Source organism: Chenopodium album, chromosome 11 (genome assembly GCF_948465745.1).
Source record: "Chenopodium album chromosome 11, dcCheAlbu1.1, whole genome shotgun sequence".
Taxonomy (NCBI): domain Eukaryota; kingdom Viridiplantae; phylum Streptophyta; class Magnoliopsida; order Caryophyllales; family Amaranthaceae; genus Chenopodium; species Chenopodium album.
Window position 1 is genome coordinate 42,484,686 of NC_137844.1, and position 27,254 is coordinate 42,511,939.

The window sequence follows — 27,254 nt, forward strand, 5'->3', positions numbered from 1 at the left end:
AACTGTAGTGCACACACCACTTGCTCTTTGATGATTTAGCTTAGTTTTCATCAATTCAATCATTTTAATAGTAAATTTCAAGAGATATTCTAAAGGTTTGACACTTTGTAATCAACATTTGAAGCTTCAATTAGTAATTTCTTCAACCTTCTTCTACTTAATTTCTGATTTTACTTGGTATTTGCATGTTACTTGAATCTCCTTAGTTCTTTATAATTTGTTGTTGGATGATAGTTTGTTCAATTGTTAACCACTTTTACCCAATTATTGAAGTAGTTAGAACCCTAATACTTGTTTGCATGTTGATTAATATGAGTTGTGAGTAGTCTTCTTGCTAGGGGTTGGGTGAAGCTCAACCTTTTGGGTTAGTTATGCAAATGTGGGAGAACCATTGATGTTTGTATTGCAATCAAACTGATTTTATAAGGTTGCTTGTTAGTTCTTCATGATAGGATTAGGTACCCTTGACTTAGGAGTTTGATAGCATGATATGCTTAGTTTGACATGGAAATGTGAATTGAGTATGGCATAACTTATTGCAATTTGATTATGTATCTTCTATTGCTAAACTAATGAGGAATCTAAGTTTGGTAGTGTGAGTTGTTTTCTCATTGCATGAGGTTGATTTTACATATAGTCCTTGCTATATCTTGTCTATTTCACTCCCCGTTTGCCTAATTGCTTTGATTGAGTGGATCCCATTCCCTAGTGTCTTTAGTGAATTAGAACCATAGTTTGTTTGTCTACTTGACGAACCCCAATTCACCATAGACTTCGAATTAGCTTAAGTGTTAAGAACTTTAGCAACCATATCCCGTTCTTTGTGGACCGAACTCTTACTTATCATTATGATTGGTTTGTAGGATGATTGTTTATAAGTGTGTTTGATTAAGTGTGGAATTTGCGACTGTTCTAATGCCCATCAAAATGGCGCCGTTGCCGGGGAACGGTGTTGTTGATTGCTAATTGATTACTTGAGTCTAGTTCACCATAATACAACAAAAATTCAAAAAGAATTTGTTTCTTTTATGCTACACTTGTGGCCTTGTTACTAATTGCAACTGTTGAGAGTGTATGCGCAGAACTCATAATAGGATTTTGGTGCCTTACGATCCCGAGATTGAGCAAACTTATAGAAGGATAAGGAGAGCCGGTTCTAGGCCGTTAACTACTTCCCCAACTAGGGAGTTCGATTTCGAGGAGCAACAAGATCAAATGGGTGACGTGGAACCACCACCTCAAAGACCTTTGAAGGAGTTGGGAACTTCGGGAGCTTATAGAGCTTCAAGTGGCATCGCTCCGCCCGTTACTCAAGCCAATGATTTCGAAATTCGGCCCGCAATGATAAATTTGATTGAAAGGAGGTAATTTAGTGGAGCAAAACATGAGAGCCCTCTTGCACACTTGAACGAGTTTGAGAAATATGGCAACACGGTCAAGGTAAATGGGGTCACTCAAGAATTTGTGAGACTAAAGTTATTTCCTTTTTCCTAGATAAGAAGGGCTCTTGAATGGCTTGAGAAGGAGGTGAGACCTAACTCCTTGAGAACTTGGGACGAGGTCACCACGGCTTTGTTGGGGAGATTTTACTCTCAAAAGAAGACGGTCGAGGCAAGGGCATTGATCCAAGGCTTCCGTCAAAAGGCTAGTGAAACCATATACGAGGCATGGGAAAGATATAAAGAATATCAAAGGGAGTGTCCTCATCATGGCATTCCGACATACCAAGTGCTTCAAATTTTCTATGGAGGCTTGAGCCCACAAGGAAAGACTAGCTTGGATGCGAGAGCGGGTGGCCCGATTATGAACAAAACGGAGGAACAAGTCATTGAAATAATTGAGGATGTGGTGAGGCACCACATGGATTGGCAAGAAGGAGAGAGGGAGTCTCTAAGAAAAGGAGGAAGTGTGGTTTACTCCGTCGATCATCTCAACGCAATCAATAATTTGACGTCTCAAATCGCCAGCCTTGGCAAAGAGATGACATCTATCAAGGCGAAACTTGAGACCTCCACTTCACAACAAGAGCATCCCTCCCAATCTAAGGGGAGAGGTATGAATTCTAACTCTTCTCTTTCTACATCTAATAACATGCCACATGGGTGCTTATTTTGTGAAAATTGTGGGTCATATGACCATGATACCTCTTCTTGTAATTATAATTCCCAATCCCAACCCCAATATGAAGATGGTAATGATAATGAAAATGAAAAAGTCAATGCCTTGTCTTATGATAATAGACCTAGGAATGACAATTAAAGATACTTACCACCTAATCGAAGAGAACAAGGGGGAAATTTCTATAACCAAAGAGGAAATGATTATGATTACCATAACCAAAACCAATGGGGAAATAGGAACCAAAGGGACCAAAATCCCCAAGGTAACTACAACCAACAAGGTGGTTATAGTAACCATAACCATAATAACCAAGGGAACTATGGGAATCAAGGCTAATATCACCAAGGGGGGAACTCTAATAATAGGAATAATTGGAACAACAATAACAATAGAGGTTCTTCTAATCAAAATGCTTCCAATTCAAATGTAAGAGGTAATAGAGCTCCCCAAGACAACTCGTATACACAAGCACCACCTAGTAGGTCTAACTTAGAGGAAATGATGGAAAGTCAAACCAAAATGTTCAATACTTTCATGGCCTCTAGTGATAAGAAATTTAGTGAAGTTATGACCCATAATAAAATGCTTTAAACACAAATTTCTCAATTGGCCAATGCTATAAAGGAAGGGACCAGCACTTCCAAACTCCCACCCCAAGGACTAGATCCTAAGAGACCCGTAAATGCTATATCAACTAGAAGCGGGAAGGTGTTGGAAGAGAGTGTCCTTAAAAGAAACAATGAGAAAGTAAACTTGAGTGAGCCACCCCTTGAGAGTGATTTTGAGCAAGAAGGAGAGAAAAATCATGAGGAAGAAAAAGAAAAAGAATGTGAAAAAGAAAGAGAATGTGAAAAAGTGAAAGATTTTGAAAAAGAGAGTGAAGAGAAAAGAGAAAAAGAGAGAGAAACTAAACAATTGCAAAAACTACCATATCTCCACAAATTTGTTAGAAATAAATTATATGTGCAATTTGGAAAGTTTCTTGAAACATTGAAACAAATTCACCTTTCAATTCCTTTTACCGATGCTATCAAGCAAATGTCTAACTGTGCTAGGTTTTTAAAAGACATTTTGAGTGGAAGGAGAAAGTGTGAATTGGTGAAAACGGTGAATCTCACTGAGAATTGTAGTGCAATTATCGTGAACAAAATGCCACCAAAATTGAAAGACCCCGGTAACTTTTCTATCCCTTGTGTAATATATAAAATGCAAATTGATAATGCTTTATGTGATCTTGGGGCTAGTGTTATCCTTATGCCATATTCGATATATCAAAGGCTTGAGATAGGGGAACTTCTACCCACCAACATTACCCTACAATTGGTTGATCGTTCTATCAAATTTCCAAAGGGTAAGGTAGAGAATGTTCCTCTAAGGGTGGGAAATTTTGTAATCCTGGTGGATTTTGTTGTGTTAGAGATGGATGAAGATGTTAACATTCCAATAATTCTAGGAAGACCTTTTCTTGCTACTTCGGGTGCTTTAATAGATGTTAAAAGTGCTAAAATTTCACTAAAGGTAGGAGATGAGGTGATAGAATTTGATTTGAATGAGAGCATGAAGTATCCAAGCTCTAATCTTGATAATTGTATGATGATTGATACTATTGATTCTATTGTGACTTCTATGCATGAGCACTTGCTCACTACTAACGATGCCCTTAAGAATGTCCTTTTAAACAAGGAAAAGATAGGTGAGCAAAGCAAAGAGATGGCATTGTATGAAGAGATTCTTGAAGGAAGTACGGAAGAGAGCATTGAGCAAGTATGCATGGGAATCACGAGTGATGATGCATTGGAAATAGCTACCTCAAGAGAAGGTAAGGGTGTTCCAATTGTAGAGTTAAAACCTCTACCATCACACCTAAGGTATGTGTTTTTGGGTCCTAATTCAACTTTTTCGGTAATTGTGAATTCCTCTTTGAACGAGTGCCAAACTCAAATGTTATGTGGTGTTTTGAGAAACCACCGAGGTGCTTTAGGTTATACCATTGATAACCTTAAAGGTATTAGTCCCGCTTTATGTATGCACCACATAACACTTGATGAGGGTGCTAAGCCTTCCATTAAGAAGTAAAGGAAACTCAATTCAAATGGGGGAGTGGTGAAGAAAGAAATCACCAAACTCCTTGTTGCCGGCATCATCTTCCCCATTTCGAGTTCTAGATGGGTTTCCCCCGTTCATGTGGTCCCTAAAAAGGAAGGGATGAGCGTAGTTGAAAATGAAAATGGTGATCTCATTTCAACTAGAACGATGACCGGTTGGAGGATATGTATAGTCTGTAGACGTCTAAATGCATCCACTAACAAGGATCATTTTCTTCTCCCTTTTATCGACCAAATGCTTGAGAGACTAAACAAGCACAAGTATTATTGCTTTCTTGATGGTTATTCGGGTTTCTTTCAAATCCCCATAAACCCGGATGACCAAGAGAAGACAACTTTTACTTGTCCATATGGTACTTTTGCATATAGGAGGATGTCGTTCGGACTTTCCAACGCACCGGCAACCTTCCAAAGGTGCATGATGAGTATCTTTAGGGACATGCTTGAAGCCGAGATGGAGGTATTCATGGATGATTTCTCGGTGGGGGGCCTCTCATTCGAGGATTGTTTGTCCAATTTGGGCAAATGCTTGGCAAGATGTGAGAAGGTCAATTTGGTCTTAAATTGGGAGAAATGCCACTTCATGGTGGAAGAGGGAATTTTCCTTCGTCACAAGATTTCTAGCAAGGGGATTGAGGTCGACAAGGCTAAAGTTGAAGTGATTGAAAAATTGCCACCTCCAATCAATGTGAGAGGAGTAAGATCCTTTTTGGGTTATGCCGGATTCTATAGGAGATTCATCAAGGATTTTTCACAAATTGCTAGACCCCTAAATGCTCTTCTTCAAAAGGATGCCATATTTATTTTTGATGAAAAGTGTCTTTAAGCTTCCAACAAATTAAAGGAGGCTTTGATCTCTACTCTAATCGTGCAAGGGCTAAGATGGGATTTGCCATTTGAACTTATGTGCGATGCTAGTGATGTCGAAATCGGAGGAGTGTTGAGGCAAAGAATAGAGAAGAAGCTTCATGTCATCTACTATATGTCTAAGACTTTGAATGAAGATCAACGAAACTACACCACAACGGAGAAAGAGTTTCTTGCCGTGGTACATGCTTTTGAGAAGTTTTGGAACTACCTCATTGGTTCCAAAACTATTGTTTACACCGACCATGCGGCTATTAGGTACCTTGTGGCAATGAAAGAGTCCAAGCCTCGTCTTCTTCGTTGGGTCCTTTCTCTTCAACAATTTGATGTTGAAATTTGTGATAAGAAAGGGGCCGAGAATATAGTTGCGGATCATCTTTCCCGTTTAGAGAATGTGCAATCTAGTGATGATGATATTCCCATATGTGATGAATTGAGAGATGATGTACTTTATATCTTGAATGAGAAAGAACTTCCTTGGTTTGCCGACTTGGTGAACTACTTGGCATATGGGGAATTTCCTCCCGATTTCTCCAAGAACCAAAGGAAGAAGCTAAAAAGTGAATCAAGGCATTATGTGTGGGATGACCCAATTCTATACAAAAGAGGAGTAGATGGTTTGCTCCGAAGGTGTGTTCCGGATGAGGAAGTGAAAAATGTGCTCAAGATGTGTCATTCTGATCCTTGTGGAGGGCATATGGGAGCAAACAAAACAGCGTTGAAGGTCTTGCATAGCGGTTAGTGGTGGCCTCACATCGTTAAAGATGCTTGGGGGTTTGTGAAGATTTGTGACCGATGTCAACGAACGGGCAATATATCCAAGCAAAATGAGATGCCTTAAAAACCGATACTTGAGTTAGAGGTATTTGATGTATGGGGTATTGATTTCATGGGGCCATTCCCTACTTCTTACGGAAATCAATACATCCTTGTGGCGGTCAATTATGTTTCAAAATGGGTTGAGGCCATTGCCTCCCCAACTAATGACCACAAGGTAGTCATGAAATTGTTCAAGAAAGTCATATTTCCAAGGTTTGGAATTCCTAGAGCTGTGGTAAGCAATAATGGGTCACATTTCGTTCATAGTACTTTTCAAAAGATGCTAAGAAAGCATGAAATTCACCAAAGGTTCGGTCTTACCTGTCATCCACAAACTATTGGACAAGCAGAAGTGTCAAATCGTTAAATCAAGTTAATTTTTGAGAAGACGGTTGCAAGGAATAGGAAAGATTGGTCGGAAAAAATTGATGATGATCTATGGGCATATATAACGGCATACAAAACCCCAATAGGCACATCTCCATATCGTCTAGTGTATGGAAAATCTTGTCATCTTCCGGTGGAGCTTAAGCATTGAACTTAATGGGCCATTAAGAAGATTAACTTCGACTTGGCTAGTGCAGGAGAGCAAAGATGGCCTGATTTACATGAGCTTGAAGATCTTCGATTGGAGGCCTATGAGTGTGCTGACAACTACAAGACTCGCACAAAAGAATGGCATGATCGGAATATTGAAAAGAAAGCATTTCTTGTAGGTGATAAGGTACTTCTGTACAACTCTAGGATGAAGTTGTTCCCCGGAAAACTTCTATCAAGGTGGAGTGGTCCTTTTGTTGTGAAGGAAGTGTTTTCTCATGGAGCCGTGGAAATCACGGATTTGATGGAATGAGATCTTTCAAAGTCAATGGGCATCACCTCAAGCTTTACTACGAGGGTGCTCATGTTGGTTTGGTTGAATCACTACAATGTAATCTTACCTCATGAGTGTGGAGGTTGTCAAGTTATTGACGTTAAAGATGCGCTTCCGGGAGGCAACTCGAGTAAAAAAAATAAAAAGAAAATAAAATAAAATAAAAATGAGAGAAAGAGAGAAATAAAAAAATAAAAAAATTGAGTGAGTGAGCAAATGGAGAGGAGAGTTAGTGATATCTGATTTTGGCTACATTTTGATTGAACTTATGTTCTTGTGGCTTGATATAGGTACTTGGGGAAAAAAGAAGCAATGAAAACAAAAACAGAAAAGCTGTCAACAGCTAGGAGCGGGAGCTCCTCAAGAGCTGCACGCCCGCTCCTAGCTCAATGAAGAAAACAGATTGTTTCAGGTCAATGAGGAGTGGGCGTTCCAACCTCAACGCACGCCCGCTCTTCCTGCTCCATACGAAACAGAAACATCAGGTACCTGGAAGAGCGGGCGCTCCACAGCGCATGCACGCCCGCTCCTCAAAGATGAATTAAAACATGAAGTTCAAATAGATCTAGAGCGGGCTCTCCAACATCACAGCACGCCCACTCATAAGCAAGAAGAACAAAGGCAGAAACTTTTGTTAAGATTTTGAGCGGGCGCTCCTCTAGATCTGCACCCCCGCTCCATTCTGGGTACCCATCAGAAACCAAGAAGCAGAGTCGGAGCGGGAGCTCCAACACTTGAGCACGCCCGCTCCGACAAAGCCGTAGCTAATTGGAAGAATGGAGCGGGCGCTCCAAAGCATCAGCACGCCCGCTCCATTCAGGGGAAGCAAAGAAGAAAGAAAGTTTAAGTCTAGAGCGGGCGCTCCAGGATATCAGCATGCCCGCTCCTACCAAATGTCGTTGCTAAATTCATTTTTTGAGTGGGTGCTCCTAGGTTACTGCACGCCCAATCTAATTTAGGATGCTAAATCAGTAAGTTTCTCAATGGTTAGGAGCGAGCGTTCCTACTGAACTGCACGCCTGCTCCTAACTGTGATTGCGAAAACAGAATCATTTTCAAAGGCCAGGATCGGGCGCTTCTATCCCACTACACGCCCGCTCCTGCCTGTCCGGAGTAAAAAAAAAAAGAATTTTTTCTTTTCTTTTTACCCTCTTCCCCTCATTCCTCATCTCTCATTCAAACTCTCATATTCTCTCTCCTCATTCCCCATCTACTTCTCACTCTAAAAACCCTCATTTTCTCCAACTTCTCTCTTCAATATCATCATCAAGTCCTAATTTTCTTCAATCAAAATTCACAAATTCTTAATATCCATCAAATTCTCTCTCCAAAAATCACATTTTTTTCACAAATTTGAGCATAATATTAAAGACCCACGAATTTGAAATTGAAGAACAACAAAGAGGAAAAAAGGTGAAGCTTGGTAGAGAAGAAATTAATTTGGGTAATCTTGGAGGAATTTAGAGTATTTTCTACTCTAGTTGGTATACTCTTTTTCCCTACTTCACTTTCCCTCTTAAACCTTAGGGTTTTTTTTTAACTTCAATTTGTTTATTTCATGGATATTATGTGATTAGTTATATGATTAGGTGAATTAAAACAAATTTATTTGCTCTTGAGAATTGATTGGTGCAAATTTGTGATTAATTGTTGAACTAAGAGAATTGTGATTGATTATTTGCATGAGTTTAGTGAACTTGTGCATGAAATTTGTGCAAATTTGATTGGAATTGTGAATTTGTGTGTTGGAATTATTTGTTGGTTGTGTTGGAATTATTTGGAAATTGTTGAAACAGGTACTTGGATTTTATCGGGGGTTTGAAGTTTCAGAGGTTGTTTGTGGTGTGTTTTGTTGTGTGTGTGAGGTGTCTTGAGTTACCTTTATAAACCTTTTCCCACATTACCAAAATGGTTCTTCGATTATTTGGAGGTGCGGGAGGGAAGAAAAGAAAGACTTTTGGCATCCAAATAAACGAAAACCAAAACCAAGACCAAAACCAAAGCCAAAATCAAAACAATCCTCCTCTTTCAATAAAAATTCCCGAGAAATCCATAGGTTACCACAAAGAGATTTCTAAAAGAAAAATCCTTCCAACTAGATTTTATGACCAAGAAGCTTGCCAACTTTTAGGGATAGACAATAGAATCCGGCGAGTGGCCGAGAATTTCGAATGGTTAAACTTCCTCAACAAGAGGGAGCTAACCTACGAATCGCTCACTCTCGAATTTCTTTCCACCCTTACCATGCGCCACATTATCCACCCCGTACTCCGTATATTCATGAGAATTATGGGGTACGCTTATTTTTCAAAGCAAGACCTCGGGAAGCTAACCAAAGAGGAAATCAAATGCCTCTTCATGGCTTCCCGATTTGAGGGGGATCTTGAGGGCAACATGAACATGGGGTACATGTTCATAAAGCGGTGCCTAGAAATAAAGAGGAGTACGGAGCTAAAAGGGGAAATAAAATGTGGTGGGATGATCACCATCATTGCCAAGGCTTTGGGCTTCACCGATTGGGTTGACCAATTGACTCCAATGAATGGGTCCAATGTCCTTGACATTCCTGGACTTGCCTTAATGCATATGCTTTTGGAACTCCGGGGTAATGTGACCACCTATTTTTGGTTGGTCAAGGGTAAACACCGCTGCATTCTCCCGAATATGGCGGTAATGAACATAGTGGGAACCACTTGGCAAGTGCCAAATGAGCCATTCCCCGGGAATGTTCCCGACCTTGACCAACCATCTCAGCTCCACCGCCATAACATATACACCGTTCCTAGCTTTATGGGAGTCCTCTCCTCCTCTTCTTCCTCCTTTAACCTTGAGTCGGCTTTCCACCATCTTAACCTAACCAACCAAAGAATTCTTCAAGAAAATGAATATCGAAGCTATGTCTCCCAAATGTCCTATCAAAACCAAGTTGAGAGGGGAGACTTCTTCCCCTATGTCAACTATCCTCACCGCCCCGTTCAAGAGGGGCCGGTGCCGGGTTGGAACAACAACCAACCCACCTACTCCTATTGGCAAGGACCTTGTAGCTCCATTTCGGAGCTACGATCCTTCCCTCCCTACGATTATACACAACCCGAGGGTTGTGATGTTAGGGGGGACCCTTCTTTTTACCACGTCCCCGAGACATGTGGTAATATGACTCCCGAGGAGATCGATAACAACCCCTTAAGGGGATACTTCGGGTTTCCACCGGGATTATGGTGGTTGGGGTACTAGTAGTGCACCGCACTACGGTCACTATCAAAGTATCCCCAACTATGATCTTCCTCTATACGTGGATCAACCCTCCTATTCCGGCGATGTAGACCCGAATTACAATTACATGCCATCGCCGCCTAGGGGGGATGATTGGGAGTAGCCTTTAGGAATTTGTTTTTACCGTTCCCTTCTCTTCCTTCCCGTCATTTGTAACACCGAGGTTGGTGTCGAGTTTTAGCTTTGGGGAGGGGGAGATGTGTCTCATTGTATTCACTTTTTGTGGGAACGGTAATCAAATGTCTAGCTTGGTGGAGGTCTTAAGGTCCTTATGCTTAGGGTAGTTTTTGGTTTTGATAGGATATGTGCTTTCATGTGATGCTTTTGTGCAATGTATGGAGAAATTTGAGTTTGTATGTGGAATATTTGGCATGAAAGGCTTAGCTTAGCCTTTGGGATGGTAGGATTCATGTTGTATTATGTTCTAGATTGCATGCCTATTTTAGGTTGGTTGTTGCTCTATTCTCGATGATATAGCATGCCTAGGCTAAAACAATTGCATATTGATATTTTTGTCTCACTTCTCCTTATATGTGTGATTTGGAGCATCTTATTCTCTTTGATGATGATTTGTGATGCTTTGATGATGATTGATGATGTTGGTTTTTCCCTAATATCCAAATTTCTTCTTCTTCTTATCTTCTTACCCCTCTAATATCCAAATTCCCTAACATCCAAAACCCTAATATCCAAATTCTTTAATTATTTTTCTTATCCCCTATTTTCAGATTTCAAAAAAAAAAGGGAGTTTGTTTTGTCTTTGATCGGTTTGCAATGATGATATTGGATTGTATGTGGTGGATACTTGTTTTCTTTTTTTAATAAAATTTTGAGCATGGTTTAGATGCCCTTGGTTGAACATAGAATTGGCTAGTTTAGGCTAGTGTGAGAATAACCTTACCGAATGTACGAGACTTAAAGTCTAGGTTTGTGGTAAGATGGTGTCGCCTATCTCAAAGGAATTTGAACCCCTAAAGGTAGTATTTGATCGCATATTGTCCCCAAAAGTGAGGTTTTAATATTTTTCAAGCCTACTACATTTTGTATGAGTGGCAAGGATCCTCTTTGATTCAGTACCTAGATCGAGAACTTGAGTCTCAACTCCCAAGACTGCAGCCTAAACTACTCTTAGTGTTGATGAAGGTGGTTATGTATTGGCTATCCACAAAAGTTAAGGCATATCATTTTTGTTTCCTTAGTTCAATCTTTAATCTTTTGTAATTAGTAGCTAGGCCTTGGCTAGTCATGACAGTGGTTGATCTTAGGCATATACCTCATGCTCGAGTTCTATTGCTTAAGGAATTCTTGTATCTATGCATGTGCTTTTCTTTGATTAAATTGATCTTTTAGTTTGTTTTTGGGCAATGTGAATTTGTGAATTGCTTGAGGACAAGCATTTGGCTAGCTTGGGGGGATTTGATAAGTGGTTTATTTGACCACTTATTGTGTTGATTTAAACCCGTTTTTGCAATCTTTTCCCCTCTTTCTAACCCATTTTGAATGAAAATGTTGTATCTTGGCTTCGCCCCCTCTTTGCTTGTGTTTGTCCATGATTTGCAGGTATTATGATTTCCTTTGGCAAACAATCAAAGCTTGTGAGTGAGTCCAGGCATGAATTTAGAGAAAGGAGAGCCCGCTCCTACCATTGTCACAACAATCTGCCCCTAGTCCAGTCCTGTGAGGAGCGGGCGTGCTCCCTTGTTGGAGCGGGTGCTCCTAGCTGCTCCAGCACTTTCTGCCACAGCAATGAAGCAGGGGGGAGCGGGCGTGCACCCTCATTAGAGCGGGCGCTCCTCCCATTAAAAGTTAAATCTTCCATATGCTGAAGAACAGGGGAGCGGGCGTGCACCTTGTGTGGAGCGAGCGTTCCTCCTAGGCACTTTCGAATCTGCCTTCTTCTGAAGCCAGCAGGAGCGGGCGCGCATCACCTTGGAGCGGGCGCTCCTCACTGGAAATCCGTCTTATTTTGACGAATTTACCTATGTAAATCAGGGAGTATAAATACTTCCCCTTTAGTTCATTTGACAGTTAGACAGCAGTAGTATAGTTTTTAGTAACTCCTCTTAATTTGAAACATTCCTCTTTGATGATTTAGCTTAGTTTTCATCAATTCAATCATTGTAATAGTGAATTTCAAGAGATATTCTCAAGGTTTGACACTTTGTAATCAACATTTGAAGCTTCAATTAGTAATTTCTTCAACCTTCTTCTACTTAATTTCTGATTTTACTTGGTATTTGCATGTTACTTGAATCTCCTTAGTTCTTGATAATTTGTTATTGGATGATAGTTTGTTCAATTGTTAACCACTTTTACCCAATTATTGAAGTAGTTAGAACCCTAATACTTGTTTGCATGTTGATTAATATGAGTTGTGAGTAGTCTTCTTGCTAGGGGTTGGGTGAAGCTCAACCTTTTGGGTTAGTTATGCAAATGTGGGAGAAGCATTGATGTTTGTATTGCAATTAAACTGATTGTATGAGGTTGCTTATTAGTTCTTCGTGATAGGATTAGCTACCCTTAACTTAGGAGTTTGATAGCATGATATGCTTAGTTTGACATGGAAATGTGAATTGAGTATGGCATGACTTATTGCAATTTGATTATGTATCTTCTATTGCTAAACTAATGAGGAATCTAAGTTTGGTAGTGTGAGTTGTTTTCTCATTGCATGAGGTTGATTTTACATATAGTCCTTGCTATATCTTGTCTATTTTACCCCCCGTTTGCCTAATTGCTTTGGTTGAGTGGATCCCATTCCCTAGTGTCTTTAATTCATTGAATTAGAACCATAGTTTGTTTGTCTACTTGACGAACCCCAATTCACCATAGACTTCAAATTAGCTTAAGTGTTAAGATCTTTAGCAACCATATCCCGTTCTTTGTGGACCGAACTCTTACTTATCATTATTCGTGGTTTGTAGGATGTTTGTTTATAAGTGTGTTTGATTGAGTGTGGAATGTGCGCTTGTTCTAACGCCCATCAATTTCCCACCCTCATTTTTTGACATAATGGTGCATCTGGTTCTTCATTTGGTGTGTGAGATTAATTTTTGCGTTCCAGTGTTCATGAGGTGGTGCTATCCTTTTGAAAGAGACATGGGTACATTGCAAAATAAAGTAAGGAACCGGGCTCACCCGAAAGGAAGTATGATGCAAGGGACCGTGGGTGAGGAGATTGGTAACTTTGTGGCCGACTATATAGCCGTTGCTGAACCTATTAGTCTTCCTACTTCTCGACATGAAGGGAGACTTGATGGTCATGGCACAATTGGGTCGAAACGAATGTCACCTGACCGAGATCAATTCTTACAAGCACACCTTTATGTGTTACACCATGTTGCAGATGTTCACCAATGTTTAGACGAGCACATGGCTAGTTTGCATGATGAATTTCCATCAAAAGGTGAAAGGGCACTGATGCAGTTGCATAATAAGAGATTTGTCAATTGGTTTCGTGATCGAGTAATGGGTCGATTGGATGATAGTGATGTCACCGATACAGTAAGGTGGCTTGCTTATGGTCCTAGGGATGATGTTCGCTCATTTGAGGGATATGACATCAATGGGTACACTTTTTAGAATGAGGGTTAGGATTTGAAATCCTCCTCCACCCAAAATAGTGGTGTAATGCTCGAGGCATCGTCAAGGGAGTTTGCAAGTGCTAAGGATAAATCACCTGTTGATGCAAAGTTGTCATACTACGGTCGAATACAAGAAATATGGGAGCTTGATTATTGTAACTTCACGGTTTCTCTTTTCAAGTGTAAATGGGTTGATAATATCAGGCATAATGTCAAATATGATGCCTTTACTCTTGTAGATCTTGGCCACTTGAATGATAGTGCGGAACCACTCATCCTTGCATCTCAAGCTAAGCAAGTGTTCTATGTAACTGACCTAGTCGATTCAAAATGGTCTATTATGCTAGCTGGCAAAGGAAGAATCCTAGGCATTGGAGATGTTGAAGATGAGGAAGAATATGATGCATTTGATGATTCTGCACCTTTCACTATTCCTAGACCTGTTTTACCAACTGACATAGACGACCAAGCAGGTTATATGCGATCAAACCACAATGAAGGAATTTTAGATTTAGGTACTATAATTGAATGTTAGTAATGGTTTAAGAGTATATTTAGTATAATTAACATGTTTGTTCATGCAAATACAAGGTTATAGGAGCATAAGTAGGCGAAAATGGCATAAATGAGCTTTTACTTTACCCAAATCCTTTGTTTTGTATATAAACTAACATTTTATCATTCTAACAACTCATAGTCATTATATTTAACATATTTGTAGTTTGAAATTGCCTAAGAGTATTCATTTTCATGCAAATACAAGGTTATAGGAGCATAAGTAGGCGAAAATGACATAAATGAGCTTTTACTTTACCCAAATCCTTTGTTTTGTATATAAACTAACATTTAATCATTCTAACAACTCATATTCATTATATTTAACATGTTTATAGTTTGAAATTGCCTTAGAGTATTCATTTTAATGCAAATACAAGGTTATAGGAGCATAAGTAGGCGAAAATGGCATAAATGAGCTTCTACTTTACTATAAACTAATAACGTTTTATGTTTGTAATGACAGGTGTTTATATCTTATGGAGGACGATTATGACCTTAATTATGTAGAGGATACAGAGGATGATGATGATAATGTCTATGAGGACAAGGACAAGCCTTATGATGTGAACAAGGAGGTTGATTTGGGTGAGCCAGAAGATCAAGCTCAAGATGAGTTTGAGCGTAGGCTTGAAGAATTTGAAATTTCAGCTGAACGTGCGCCTCCTATTGATAATACAGTTGTGAGATTGTAGGTGAGAACCCGACTCCTGAAACTCAAAGCCAAGGACAGGGTCAAAAGAACACAGGTGGTGGAGGGGGGTAAAGGCACCAGCTAAGAGAAAGGATAGGGGTCCGACGACAAGTTTTAAGAAACCTACTAGTCCCATGGTCCTGGAGTATGACAACAAAGGCCAACCTACGAGCAAATGGCGTCGACAATATGCTAACCAAGTTGGCATGTGTGCGCGCAAAATCCCCATTACACTTAAATGGTGGCAAGTACCTCCAGGCTTGATTCAAACCTTTTTGGATGATACAAGGGTAAGTGTTTTGTTGGTACATTTACACAATTATAAATACCTTCACCTTATGGTTGTTTGTAAATAGAAACTAATAATCGCTTTTATTTGTGCTTACAGAAGATGTTTAATATTCCTAATGATGCCGACAAGACAAGGGTGTTTGAATCTTTAGTAGTGGAAAGATTTAGAGGATGTTTGTTAAAAAGAAAGGTGGAAGCATGAGATTGTGTATTGATTACAAAGAATTAAATAAGGTGACAATAAAGAACAAGTATCCACTTCCAAGGATTGATGATTTGTTTGATCAGCTGAACGGCGCGACCGTGGTTTCTAAGATTGACTTGAGGTCTGGATATCACCAGTTGAGGATTGCAGATGAAGACATTCCTAAAACTGCATTTAGGACAAGATATGGACACTATGAGTTTACAGTAATGCCATTTGTATTGACAAATGCTCCAGCAATCTTTATAGATCTGATGAACAGGGTGTTTCATCAATATATGGATAAGTAGTGTTCATATATGATATATTAGTGTATTCGAAGAGCAAAGAGGAGCATGTGGAACACCTGAGAGCAATTCTACAAACACTGAGGGAAAACAATCTCTACGCAAAGTTTTCTAAGTGTGAATTTTGGTTGGAAAAGGTAGAATTCTTAGGTCATTTTTGTGTCTAAGGATGGCGTGGAAGTAGATCCAGCTAAAATCGAAGCTGTGAAAGGTTGGCCTACGCCCAAAACAGTGTCTGACGTTCGGAGTTTCTTAGTTCTAGCAGCATATTATAGGCGTTTTGTGAAAGATTTCTCGAAGATTGCTAAACTTATGACTACTCTAATGAAGAAAGACAAGATGTTTGAGTGGGATGATAAGTGTGAAGAAGCATTCCAACTCTTGAAACAAAAGCTGGTTACAGCACCAGTGCTTACACTGCCAGACGACAGTGGTATCTATGATGTGTATAGTGATGCGTCAAAGAATGGTTTGGGATGTGTGCTTATGCAAAATGGGAAGGTGATTGCATACGCATCAAGGCAGTTAAAGACCCATGAACTGAATTACCCAACCCATGATTTAGAACTTGCTGCAATTATCTTTGCACTAAAGATCTGGCGTCATTACTTGTATGGAGTGAAATATAGAATTTATACAGACCATAAAAGCTTGAAGTAAATTTTCACTCAAAAGGATTTGAACTCTCGACAAAGGAGATGGTTAGATTATACGATGGATTATGACCTGGACATACAGTATCATGAAGGGAAAGCAAATGTAGTTGCAAATGCTATAAGTCGTAAGACCAGTCACGGATTAAATACCTTGATAGTGGCTAATGAGTTATGTAGGGAAATGAGGAAAATGAACTTAGAAGTTGTAGAATGGGGAGTACCAGCTGGCATTCTTACGAGTTTATCTATCCAACCAACTATATTCGATGAGATAAAGGAAAACGAAGTAAGAGATGTGAAATTGGATAGGATTTGTGAGAAAATAAAGTAAGGCAAAGCTACAGACTTCAAGATTCATGAAGATGGAAGTTTGAGGTACAAAGGTCGATGGTGTGTACCTCAAAAGTGTGAGGAAGTGAAGAGAAAGATTATGGAAGAGGGACACAATACACCCTATTCAGTACACCCAGGAGGGGATAAGCTATATAAGGACTTAAAAAAGGTGTATTGGTGGCCTAGAATGAAGAATGAAGTTGCGGAATTTGTAGCAAAGTGCCTGACTTGCCAAAAGGTGAAAATAGAGCACAAGAGGCCACAAGGAACTATGCAGCCATTGGAAATTCCTGGATGGAAGTGGGATTGCATTTCAATGGATTTTGTGACTTGCCTTCCATAATCAAAGAGTGGAAATGATACCATTTGGGTAGTGGTGGACAGACTTACAAAATCTGCGGTGTTTATACCAATGAAGGAGACTTGGAAGATGGAGCAACTTGCAAAAGCTTATATCAAGAATGTTGTGAGGTTACATGGAATTCTAAAGGATATTGTATCTGATAGAGATTCCTGGTTTCTATCAAAATTTTGGAAAAGCGTACAGGAAAACTTTGGTACGACACTTAAGATGAGTATAGCGTTTCACCCTACCACAGATGGGCAAACTGAGAGAACCATTCAAACCTTGGAGGACATGTTGAGAGCTTGTGTTATAGACATCCAAGGAGGATGGGAGGATAGCTTAGATTTGATTGAATTTTCCTACAATAATAGCTAACATGCGAGCATAGGAATGGCTCCATTTGAGGCATTATATAGGAGAAAGTGTCGTAGTCCAATCTATTGGAACGATATAAGCGAAACAATGATTCTAGGGCCTCAAATGATCGAGGATACAGTGAAGCAAGTAAGGGAAATTCAAGCCAAGATTCAAGCAGCTCAAGATTGCCAAAAGAGCTACGCAGATTTAAAGCGTAGAGAAGACGAGTTTGATGTTGGTGACAAGGTTTTATTAAAGGTATCACCAATGAAAGGAGTAATGAGATTTGGAAAGAAAGGGAAACTGAGCCCAAAGTACATTAGTCCATATGAAATATTGCAAAGGATAGGTAAAGTAGCTTATAGGTTAGCCTTGCCTATGGAGCTAAGCAAAGTGCATGATGTATTTCATGTGTCTCAATTAAGAAGGTACATACCTGACAAATCCCATGTGCTACAACCTGAAACCATTGAGCTAGACCAAAATTTAACATATGAAGAGAGACCTGTCAAAATTCTTGATAGTAAAATGCATAGTACACGCAATAAAAATGTTAAGATTGTGAAAGTGCTATGGTCTAACCAAGAATATGAGGAAGTCACTTGGGAGGCAGAAGATGAAATGAAAAAGAAATACCCAGAGTTGTTTCAGGTATGCTGAGTTACGGGGACGTAACTCATTTTCTTTTAGGGGGGTAGAATGCGGTAGAATTTTGCGCATTTTCCCTATATTTTAAGTTATTTTTGTGCTATTTGCACAATTTTAATGAGTATTTTGAGTTATTGTGTTCTGACAGAGTAAAGTCGTATCCCCTAATCAAAAGTAAATACCTAAGTCCTCTAACTAAAGTAGATAGGGAAGTAGGGTCGAACTCCACAGGGAAACAAGTCTTTCTACTCCTAATTAATTATTATAATCTAAATTATCTAAGTAACCAATATTTTTGGGAATAAATTATATACTAAGAAGAATAAAGTCGAAAGAAATAAAGTAGGGGAAAAATCAAATATTAAAAGACCTAGGGCATAGGTTCACTAATTACAATATTCCAGGGGAAATCATAATAAGCAATCATCAAGCATTGATCAATCAGATTATAAAGGGCTTTCGCTACGTATTATAATCACAGAGTTAATTTACCGGTATTAAATCTCATCTGCCGAATCTTGACTTAACCATTTATAAATTAGTCCGCCTATTGAAACTAAGCCTAAACATCAATTCTCATCTGTCGAATCTCGAATTAATATTGCTAAACTCATACAATTAAATCTGGCCAAACCTAATTGCATAGCATTAAATCAATCAATAGGAAATTAACCAAGCATTGATAATTAACAATCACAAAATTACCCCTTCATATCATTTATTAGATCCCCATAAACCCTAGAAATAAAACTACTCAAGCATCATCATAACCAAACTAATCAAATAAATAAAGCAAAGCATAATCAAAGAAGTAAATAAAATAACTGAAATTAAAAGAGAAGAAATTGTTACCAAAAGAAATCTGGATTAATGAAAGTAATTAAGAACAAAAGTTGAGAGAGAATTTAAGAGAGAGAAATATCCTAAGTAAAGAGAGAAAATCTAAAGAAGAAGGTAATCCAAAATTACGTACATAATTCGTACTTAAACATTCCTCAAAATAAAAATTAAAACTAATCTAATCAGCTCTGAGAAAAACACGCGCCCGATCGGGCGAAGGGCCGCCCGATCGGGCCCGCCTTTTTTGCCTTGCCCGCTGCTAGTGTGCCGCGCCCGATCGGGCGCGCCTCTTCCTTGAGGGTCTTTATGCGCGCAGCTGCCCGATCGGGCGTATGCTTGCCCGATCGGCCCGGTCTTCTTCTTCGAGGCTTGGATTTCGATTGGGCTAAATTCCTCGGCCCAATCTAAGTTTCCTCATCGGGTCTTGATTAATCGATCCAATAGCCCCGGTATCTCATACCGAGCCCTTAATCATCGGCTCTCACCGATCCTGGGCTTCAAGAGTGGCCGTGTCCTTCTAGCTTCCGTAGTTGATCCATAAAAACCCGGGAAAATGCTCTAAAAGTGCAATTTCCTGTAAAATGCAACTAAAACTACGTAAACACTAGAAAACACAAATTAGTAATGAAAGTGGCTCTAAAGAGCCAAAAACACCACTAATTATGACCGTGGGACGGGGGTAAAACACTATATAAATTGGATATATCAAACTCCCCCAAGCCAAACCTTTGCTTGTCCCTAAGCAAAGAGCTCATCAATGAACATATAAAACATGCCTCATCCCAATATACAAAATAAAGCACAAATGATTCAAGATAAATCTAATGAACATGCTTCAATGTCAATCAATCTCATACATCTAATTATCATTCATCCCCAACAATTGTCAGGTAAAGCAAACCACATGAGCATATAGAATTCAAGACTAGTGCTCACGCACTCAACTCTCATTTATGTGGCGAGTAAAAGATGTACTCGATCGCTCTCCAACCAACCCATTTATTTGTGAACAATGCCCACCCATTTCACACTCTCGTGTGTTTAAAACAATGAACGCTCAACCTACTAGTCGACTTGAAATATGTCAAATCATAACTTGCATTGATAAACAACACTTTCACATTCACACAACTCTATGCACAAAGGTCGGAAGGTCTTTAAAGCTTGCAATGTAAGGCTAGGGTAAAGGGTAGGATAAATTTGGGAATATGTGAGAGAAAAGCTATGCATTAAGGGAGCCAAATCCTAATAAACCCATGATCAAAATAAATGATGATCATACATCTCCAACAACATAACTAACTCCAACAAGAATCCACCAAATACAACTCCAAACAATATAAACAATCCCAACACTTACAATTTCACTCATAAAAATATGATAATGTAGAACTTAAGTGAAATACAAACTTTGGACTCATTCTTTTTTTTTTCTTTCTTTTCAAACTTGAATTTTTTTTCCTTTTTTTTTTCTTGAACAACCTTCAAATAGAACATTTGAACATTAAAAATTTTTCCTTTTGCTCTTTTTTTTTCTTTTTAACTCATATTGGAAATTTCAACTTTGTAACACAACATATCAATATTTTCCAATCATAAAATCAAAGAACAATCACTCTTCTTTTATTCCCACATTGTGCAAATAATGTGCACACCACAACTCCCTCACCTCTCCAACTAATAGCTCCCCCAAGCCAAGCTTGGGACTAGTAACCAATGGGGTATATATAGGCTTGTAATGTGGCTAAATAAACAATAAAAGGGCACAAGCAACAACATGGGTAACAAGAAGGGAACAAATGTATCTAATATCGTCTGAAGGCTTCCTAAGAGAACAAATGCCTTCGTCTTCCTCAATGTGCATAATATTGAGCTATATAGACAGTACTAATAGTTGCAAACCAATACTCAAATTCATTGACATACCAGGAACTATGGAACTATCACACATTCCTAACCAAATCAACTAGTCAAGCACTATATTCACAAATAGTTGGCAAAATTGACGCATGTTTAGGAATCCAAACAATTAAACTTCAAATTATGATCAACAAATTCACAAATCTCATTATCATATACCAAGAATCAAAACAATATTTTCTAAGTATAGGACACAGGGAAGCATGATTTACAATTCATTGGAACGTATTTATGGTTTTTTTTCCATTTTTTTTGTATTTTTTTAAAGCAATAAATCTTACCTAAGAAAGAAATAAAAACTATACTAAGCACACCAAAAGGAAATAAATAAATAAATAAAACAAAAAGAGAGTGAAAGATATACCATACAAACACGAGAACCTCCCCCCAAGCTAAATCAGACAATGTCCTCATTGTCTTAGAGGGAAGCTAGTAGTCAAGGTGACTACTCCTCAACATCACCACAATAATTTCACCAAAGTCTCGAGGATTGCAATGCATCTCTATGGAACAAATTTGGGCAAGAAAGAAAAAGAGTGTTAGTGGGAAAAATATAAAAATTGAGTCAGGTGCACTATTCTGATCATAACTTTTGATGTATAAGTGGAAATTCAGTGATTCCAATTCCAATAGAAATTAGACTTGAAGAGCTTTCTAATGATATGTCACACGCCAAAATCCAATAAGAAACGCAAAAGTTATGGCCTGTCGAAGTTGACAAATTCTGCTGCCGTGTACCCGCGCCCGATCGGGCGACCCCTGCCCGATCGGGTGCGAACTCGAACGAAAATTCGCCCTTTGTTCGCCCGATCGGGTGAGCCTCGCCCGACAAATCTTTTTTTTCTTCACTCGATTTCTCCAAAAATCCGCCCGATCGGGCGAATTTCCCTTGATTTTCTTCCTCACTTGCGCGCCCGATCGGGCGAAATAAAGCTCCGAAAAATTTTCATTTGTGCGCCCGATCGGGACTCCTTGCCCAATCGGGCACATTTTCACTCGATTTTGACCCTTAGGTGCGCGCCCGATTGGGCCCGTACCCAAATCGGAATGCTTATTCTTCTAACTTTTTCTCTTTAAAACTCCTTACTTATTGATCTAATACCTGTACAAAAACACCTTGGAAAGGTAAAATTGCACTCTCCTCACCTCTCTAGAACAATAAAAATAAAAAGAAGGAAAAACTAGTCTAGAAAGCAAGAAATACGGGTTGCCTCCCGCAAAGCGCTGGTTTATCTAGGTCCCGCACGACCCTCTTACCACAAGACTAAAAGTTAGGACCCTTGGCCTACCGCTTGATCGGGTGGTTTCTCACCCGATCGAGCGGTATTTAGACCACGACGCGGCTTCTTGACATGCCCTGTGGGTCGCCAATTCACCTTATCTGGTGGATCCTCCTTGTCGTAAACTGGGGGTTCTTTACTACTACTCACAAGAGACCTCTTCTTGACCGATGGTTGCTTCAAATTATCACTGGATTGATCAATTGCAACTTGATCTGGTGGAACACTTACTATAGGCTCAGTTTCCACAACTTGCTTGTTTATTTCTACCTTCTGATCTTCAAAGCCAAGACCGACAGTGTAGAGGGCTCTTTTTATTACATCAACTTCCTTTTGCCATTTGTCTATTTCATCTGTAGAAGATGCAACACAAGATACCGCCTCCAAAGGATCTTTCACAAGAGCTTGGGGCTTATTAGAACAATTATGAACCACATTAACACTAAAACACTTCTCCTCTGTCATGGGGCTTTTAGGGGTATTATTCAAATTGAAAGTAATTTTATCATCCCCTACTGATAGTGTCAACTTGCCACATTTCACGTCTATAATTGCTCCTGCAGTGTTAAGGAATGGTCTGCCCAAAATAATTGGGGTTTGCATATCCTCAGCCATATCAAGAACAACAAAATCAACAGGTATATAAAATTTACCTACTCTAACAGGAACATCCTCTAAAACACCTAAGGGGTATTTAAAAGAACGGTCGGCCATTTGTAGAGTAATATTAGTAGCTTTTAATTTACCCATATTTAGCTTGGAACACACCGACAATGGCATGACACTAACGCTAGCACCCAAATCACATAATTCATTATCAATCATTAGATTGCCAATATGACAAGGGATAGAAAAACTACCCGGATCTTTTAATTTAGGTGGAGATTTATTTTGTAGTACGACACTATATTCTGCAGTAAAAGCGACTGTCTCTACCTCACTAATAGATCTCTTTGTAGTCAATATTTCCTTCATGAATTTTGCATATGCAGGAATTTGTGTAATTAGTTCTGTGAAGGGGACTGTTACCTGCAAATCTTTAATCATCTCCAGAAACTTACCAAACTGCTTATCCAAATTTGTTTTTAAGTGACGATTGGGGAATGGAAGTTTGATAACCGGCTTTGGAGTATTACTTCTCTTATCTGGAGCTGCTACTTTCCCTGGAGTTGTACCCTGCAATGTATTATCAGAAATATTAGTACTACTCTTTAGCCCTGTAAGGCTATTAGCAACATTGTTAGGTTTAATGGAATCAAGATTAGCATTATTTATTAAAACAGGTTCATCATTTCTGGGCATAGGGGGCCCATCATAGTGTAAACCACTCCTTAGAGTAATTGCGAAGGCTTGATCTGTAGGCCTGGTTGGCTGTGCTGGCAGGGCTCCCTGTTGACGGGCTTGTAGAGTAGAAGAAATCTGCGCAATTTGATTATCTACAATTTTATTATGTGCTATGATCGAGTCAATTTGGGCATCTCTACTCTCCATGTGCTTTTGCATACTAGCCAGCATCGCTCTAATTTCTACTAAAGCGGGGTCGGAAGATGAGGAGGGTTGTTGTGGTTGGTTCTTCTGGCCAGCATTGGGATGGTAGTATTTCTGTTGTGGTTGTTGTGGCGCCTGTGATTGTTGTGGAGGTGGCGGATTTTGAACATTGGTGCTCCGTTAGGAAAGATATGGATGATTCCGAAACCCGGGATTGTAGGTGTTGGAGTATGGGTCATTCTGCCTATAAGCTTGAAAGGCATTGACTTGCTCCACGAAACTCCTGCAATCTTGCTCCCTATGACCTACAATTCCACAATTTTCATAGAAAGCCTCATTAGAATTATTATTAATTGCAGAAACATTAGCTATATTTGCAGTACTAAGATTATCTAATTTTTGACAAATAGAGGTTAATTGAGCTTGTAAAAAGGACACAAAGTCGACACTATGTTTCCCTTTGTTAGCAAACCCTCTAGGATTCCCATATTGGGAATTGTGGATTGCCATATCTTCGAAAACTTTACCTGCATCATCAACATTAAGGTTCATAAACCTCTCACTAGCTGCAGAATCCAATATTGTTCTAGATAAATTTCCAATCCCATTATAAAAGGCTTGGATTAACTGCCATTGTGCTAAATTATGGTGGGGACACTCCCTCTGCAAATCCTTGAATCTTTCCCAAGCCTCATACAAAGTCTCATCTGGCTCTTGGGCAAAGTTTTGAATTACGCTTCTTAGCAAAGCTGTCTCCTTTGCAGGATAATCTTTATTATAGAAATTTAAAACAAGAGTCTCCCAGTTAGTTATACCAAGTGCAGTTCTATTTAATCCATTATACCATAATTTGGTTTTTCCACATAAAGAAAAAGGAAAGAGAATCTCCCTGATTTGGTCCTTTGTGACTCCAGCTTGCTTGATGGTATTGCAATATTGACAGTAGTCTGCAATATGAAGATTTGGGTCTTCACCCTTAGCTCCACTGAATTGCTTCCTTTCTATCATCGTGATAAATTGGGGTTTAATTCTCGAATTGCACCCCATCAAGAGCCGGAGTGGGAGTAAGATGTGGAAAATCTGTAAGCGTTGGCTGCGAATAATCACTAAGCTTCTTAGGTGCCGTCATCTCTGATTCTGAATCTGAAGGTACTTCTGAATCACTTGAATCAGATGGAGGGCCGCTCGGAATATTACCACCAGAACTTTCCAGTATTTGCCTATATAAATTCTTTTGTCTATGAAAAGAGCGCTCGATCTCAAGATCGAAAGGAATGTAACCTGATCTGGAACACCTGGGCATAAACAAAGAACTAGACGACAAATATGAGAACGGTCCCAAAGACGAAAGAAAGTAATCTAGACTATAAAAACAATAAGAAATAAAAATAAAACCGTCTCCCCAACAACGGCGCCAAATTTTGACAGGGTAAAGTCGTATCCCTAATCAAAAGTAAATACCTAAGTCCTCTAACTAAAGTAGATAGGGAAGTAGGGTCGAACTCCACAAGGAAACAAGTCTTTCTACTCCTAATTAATTATTATAATCTAAACTATCTAAGTAACCAATATTTTTGGGAATAAATTCTATACTGCGAAGAATAAGGTCGAAAGAAATAAAGTAGGGGAAAAATCAAATATTAAAAGACCTAGGGCATAGGTTCACTAATAAACAATATTCCAGGGGAAATCATAATAAGCAATCATCAAGCATTGATCAATCAGATTATAAAGGGCTTTCGCTACGTATTATAATCACAGAGTTAATTTACCGGTATTAAATCTCATCTGTCGAATCTCGACTTAACCATTTATAAATTAGTCCGCCTATTGAAACTAAGCCTAAACATCAATTCTCATCTGTCGAATCTCGAATTAATATTGCTAAACTCATACAATTAAATCTGGCCAAACCTAATTGCATAACATTAAATCAATCAATAGGAAATTAACCAAGCATTGATAATTAACAATCACAAAATTACCCCTTCATATCATTTATTAGATCCCCATATACCCTAGAAATAAAACTACTCAAGCATCATCATAACCAAACTAATCAAATAAATAAAGCAAAGCATAATCAAAGAAGTAAATAAAATAACTGAAATTAAAAGAGAAGAAATTGTTACCAAAAGAAATCTGGGTTAATGAAAGTAATTAAGTACAAAAGTTGAGAGAGAATTTAAGAGAGAGAAATATCCTAAGTAGATAGAGAAAATCTAAAGAAGAAGGTAATCCAAAGTTACGTACATAATTCGTACTTAAACATTCCTTAAAAAAAAATTAAAACTAATCTAATCAGCTCTGAGAAAAACACACGCCCGATCGGGCGCAGGGCCGCCGGATCGGGCCCGCCTTTTTTTCCTTGCCCGCTGCTGGTGTGCCGCCCCCGATCGAGCTTACGCTCACCCGATCGGGCGCGCCTCTTCCTTGAGGGTCTTTATGCGCACAGCCGCCCGATCGGGCGTATGCTTGCCCGATCGGGCCCGGTCTTCTTCTTCGAGGCTTGGATTTCGATTGGGCTAAATTCCTCAGCCCAATCTAAGTTTCCTCATCGGGTCTTGATTAATCGATCCAATAGCCCCGGTATCTCATACCGAGCCCTTAATCATCGGCTCTCACCGATCCTGGGTTTCAAGAGTGGCCGCGTCCTTCTAGCTTCCGTAGTTGATCCATAAAAACCCGGGAAAATGCTCCACAAGTGCAATTTCCTGTAAAATGCAACTAAAACTACGCAAACACTAGAAAACACAAATTAGTAATAAAAGTGGCTCTAAAGAGCCAAAAACACCACTAATTATGACCGTGGGACGGGGGTAAAACACTATATAAATTGGATATATCATGTTCTCAATGAGACACAAAAAGGTAAAAGTATGACAAAAAGTACAGCAATATTATACTAATTAAGGAAAAAACTTTGAATTTCGTTTCCCAAGTTTCGGGACGAAACTTCTTTTAAGGAGGGTAGACTGTAATACCTCGTATTTTTATACGTATTTTATTATAAATAAGTATTTTGAGAAGTATTTAATTGAATTGAAATGTTTTATTTAAAGTATTTTAATTATTTATTTTAATAAGTTTGGAAAAATTTTATAAAAGGAAAGTTTATTTAATTAATTATTTTAATTAAGTAGGGGTTTAATTTAGGAAAGTTTTATTTTAAGTAAAGTTTTATTAGGGAAGGGATTAGGAAAATTAAAAGAGGAAAGTTTTGGGAGAAGGGCTTCTAGAGAAGGGGTATAAATATCCCACATATGTGGCAAATCAACTTTTCCCAGAGTGGAGAAAACCCAAGGTAAACTTCTCTCCCTTTTCTCTTTATTTTTCTTTTCTTTTTCTTTCTCCTTTTTCCCCTTCCCCTTTTCTTTTTTTTTTCGGCTGCTCCTCCCACCACCACTGTCGACCACCGGCAGCAGGTTGCTGCCGCTGCCAGCAGCATCAGCCGCCGGCAGCAGGCAGCCACCGGTGCTGGCAGCCAGAGTGGTGGCTGTCGTTGCCTTCTTCCTCCCCTTTTTCGAATGTAAAAAAAACAAAAAAAAATAATCTTTATTGTTAAAAACTAATCTATGCTTAAATCTAATTGTTAATTATGAGTTTTGGGATTTGATTTTTGTTGTTTGATTATGAGTATTATGTTAATTAATTTTCAGATTATGTTTTTAATTAAAAAGCCCCAATTTTTGAAACCCTAGGTTCTTGATTTAT

At 39.0% G+C, this 27,254-nt stretch overlaps 2 non-coding genes across 2 annotated transcripts; one reads left to right on the forward strand and one right to left on the reverse strand.

The window, feature by feature from the left end:
- Positions 1-1,609: 1,609 nt before the first annotated feature.
- LOC145569604 (small nucleolar RNA R71) lies at positions 1,610-1,715 on the reverse strand. The gene has a single exon (XR_014096190.1). It is a non-coding gene; the product is annotated as a small nucleolar RNA R71 (small nucleolar RNA).
- A 22,465-nt stretch (positions 1,716-24,180) lies between these two features.
- Positions 24,181-24,287, forward strand: LOC145569746 (small nucleolar RNA R71). Its single transcript, XR_014096281.1, has one exon. It is a non-coding gene; the product is annotated as a small nucleolar RNA R71 (small nucleolar RNA).
- Positions 24,288-27,254: the final 2,967 nt, after the last annotated feature.